The sequence below is a fragment of the Camelus bactrianus genome, chromosome 8 (assembly GCF_048773025.1).
Source record: "Camelus bactrianus isolate YW-2024 breed Bactrian camel chromosome 8, ASM4877302v1, whole genome shotgun sequence".
Classification (NCBI taxonomy): Eukaryota; Metazoa; Chordata; class Mammalia; order Artiodactyla; family Camelidae; genus Camelus; species Camelus bactrianus.
In genome coordinates this window covers 29,294,809-29,298,096 of record NC_133546.1, presented here as the reverse complement: position 1 = coordinate 29,298,096, position 3,288 = coordinate 29,294,809, and the positions used below count along the sequence as shown (strand labels likewise).

At 38.5% G+C, this 3,288-nt stretch overlaps 1 non-coding gene across 1 annotated transcript; it reads left to right on the top strand.

Moving 5' to 3' along the window:
- Positions 1-2,776: 2,776 nt before the first annotated feature.
- LOC123619857 (U6 spliceosomal RNA) lies at positions 2,777-2,882 on the top strand. The gene has a single exon (XR_006728597.1). It is a non-coding gene; the product is annotated as a U6 spliceosomal RNA (small nuclear RNA).
- The last annotated feature ends 406 nt before the right edge of the window (positions 2,883-3,288 follow it).

Below are 3,288 nucleotides of genomic sequence, written 5' to 3'. Positions count from 1 at the left end.
GTATGTTAATTATAACTCAGTTTTAAAAAGTAAGGGTTCAAGTAATGGAGTCAGACAGCTGAAGTTCAAAACTTGGCCTTTCCTTTTTTTTTTGCACGAATGACCTTGGGCAAATTATATAACCAAGTCTCAGTTTCTTCTTTTGCAAAAAGGAAGATAATAAGTGTGCCTGCTCATAGGGTCATGACAGTGTATGAAAAGCAAACAGCAAATGTTGACACAGCATTAATTGTTATTTTACTAACTGTGATTTTAATAATAGTGTGGAGTGCTATTTGCTTAGTGGGCCAACTTTGTGTACGAAAAATGTCTATCTTCTAAGGTGCTTCACAGAAGAATTGGCCAGTGGGGAGATAAAGAGAGCATTTCACAGGTGTGGCACTCGGGTCTCGGGTCATTCACTGTGACACAAGCTGAGCTTGTGCTGTTTCTGATACTCAAAGACAGACCTGGCTAGAGGCTTCAGAAGAACAGTCCAATGAACTTGTCAGACCCTGAGGTCTGAGGGCACCGTCCTTTGTAAGACTGATCTCACTTCAGATCCAGTTGCAAGTTTAGGGGTGCCCAGGGCCACCGTCACTTCTGAACAGCTAACTACAAATTTGGATGTCCCCACAACCACTGTAGGTTCCATAATTCACTAGAAGGCTCACAAAACTCACTGAGAGTACGTATGATCATAGTTTCATTATGGCAAAGGGGTATAAATTAGAAGCAGCCAAGAGAAGAGACATTTAGGACACAGTCTGAGAGAGTTTCAAATGCAAATCTTCCATCTTCCTCTAGATGTGGTCCCTTCCCAGTACTGAAATGTGACAGTACTCAGAGCATTGCCAGCCAGGGAAGTGCTCTCAGTCTTCGGTGTCCAAAGTTTTATTAAGGGTTTATTAGGTGGGCAAGCTTGATTGATTCACAACAAAGACATTTCCATCACTTGGCAAATTCCAAGGGTGAGAAGTTAACTCCCAGGGACAAAGGCCAGCCAAGTCCTTTATGATGCTGACAGTAATTGTACCGAACTGCACTGAGCTCATGGGATCTGTAATCACTGGGGAGATAGAGCATAATGTGTGGACCCAGTGCCCTCTTTCTCCCCGAACACCCTGAAAGCTTTTGGTTTCAAAGACTAAAAATAACAGGAAATAACAGGAGGAGAACTCTTTCACAGTTCACAGCAGACCACAGCCACAGGACTCTTCAGAAACTCCTGAAAACCATCCAAATTTGCCACATCGCCTTGCTGAGCTGACCCAGATACAGGGCAGGGGAGACGTGAGAACCTTCTTTATATTCTGCAACCCAGTTTGCCCTTGAAGTTTCCTGCATTCAGGGGAGAAATAGGCAAGCGAGGAACAGAAGAGGCAGGGGACAAAACAGAAACCTCTCCTTTCCTCTGACTTCTTTCAAAGAAACAAACACCAGCAACCAAACACTGTCTATTCATTTCTAAAATCAAATGGAGGTATTAGCTGAATTCATGGGGCAATTTGCCTTCACACATCACCCAGGTTTCACCTTTCCCAATTGGGGTAAGGAACCACGCCAACAAATTATTCTTAGGCAATCTTGGCCTAGCGTGGAGGTGGGCCAGGATGGTTAGGAATTTTGATTTATACTGTGAAGTCTGCTAGGAAAAATAAAAACCAAAACTGTCCCCAAATGGATTTGTCATCTTGTATAAAGCCCCTGATTATTAGACAGCCTTACCTCCCTGATTTGTTAATGATTACTGACATTAAATTTCAAGCGCAAAATGGAAAGGATTTGATTTAATATTCAGATTAACAAAAGCTTCGTACGGTCCTCCCAGCCATCCAGCGATGTGAGTGAAAAGCAAATGAGGTCATATAGAATTCTGAGTTGAGTGGAGAAATAAATGTCAAACACTTGCTTGAGTTTCAATTTGACTGTGATTTCGTAGGGAGGAACCACTTTGAAAAACCAGATTGGCTGAAGGTGACATTTAGCCTTTGGGTAAGCTACGTTTTCCTTTTCAATCAAAACCCTGAAGTACAATCACTTGATTTCTATCACCATGGAAGCTGACGTGCTGAAGATTAATCTAGCGCTTGAGAGTAAAAATCAACTGTATTTTAAAAATTAATTTTATGGAAAATTACTCTCTAATATATGCTAATTGCTTCTGCAGTTGAGACCAAATTACTTCCTTTTAAAAAGTGAGGTTTGTGGGTAAGCTTTTCATATGTTCGTACAACATGAATACAAACCCATTCACTCATATGGTCATTCTAGGACAATTCTATAGGTTTTTCAGAACTATGTTTTGTTGTTTAATTACATTTAGATATACATAGTGGTATGCTTCTCAAAATACCTAAATTCTTAGAGTCTCTTTGGGAAAGAAACCTTTCATTAGGGATTGCAATTACATGAATTTTGAATCACTGCTGATCAGATAATGTTCCCTGATTATTAGCAAATCCAAATAATAAATAGTTGACATAAAATGACTGACTCTTTTTTTGCTTTTTTAATAAACACAAAATATATTTTAATATTTTTGGTTGAGAAACACACTTATTTAAAAAATAAAAATAATATTAAAAGAAATACAGAGAAGTCTCTTGTTCCTATTCTTGTCCTCATCTACCAAATTCCCCCTCCTTGTAGGTAACTCTGTTGATTATATTCTACTACTTTTACATTATTTCTATGTGCAAACATAAGAGAACAGAAGTATGTATTCTGATGCTTCTTCATTCTGCTCAAAGGAGCACACGAAACACATTGTTCTTCTTACTAAAGGTAAGTTTCAGTGCTCACTTCAGCAGCACATGCACTAAAATAGGAAAAATGCAGATAAGATTAGCGTGGCCCCTGCTCAAGATGACATGCAAATTTGTGAAGTGTTCCATTTTTTTTTTTTTCACTTCAAAACCCAGAATTTTATAACTGGCATAAACATTTCCATTGCATCAAAACAACAGAATACCTAGAAATAAATTTAACCAAGGAGGTTACCTATACTCTGGAAACTGTAAAACATTGATGAAGGGAATTGAAGATTATACAAGGAAGTGGAAAAGATATCTTGTGCTCTTGGATTGGAAGAATCAACATTATCAGAATGGCCATGCTACCCAAAGCAATCTGCAGAGCCAGTGTGAGCCCTGTCAAAATGCTCATGATAATTTTTCACCAAACTGGAACGAACAATCCCAAAATTTGTATGGGACCATGAAAGACCCAGAATTGCCAAAGCAAAAAAACAAACAAATAAATAACAAACAAACAATTAAAGAATATCCAACAATAAAAAAAGATATT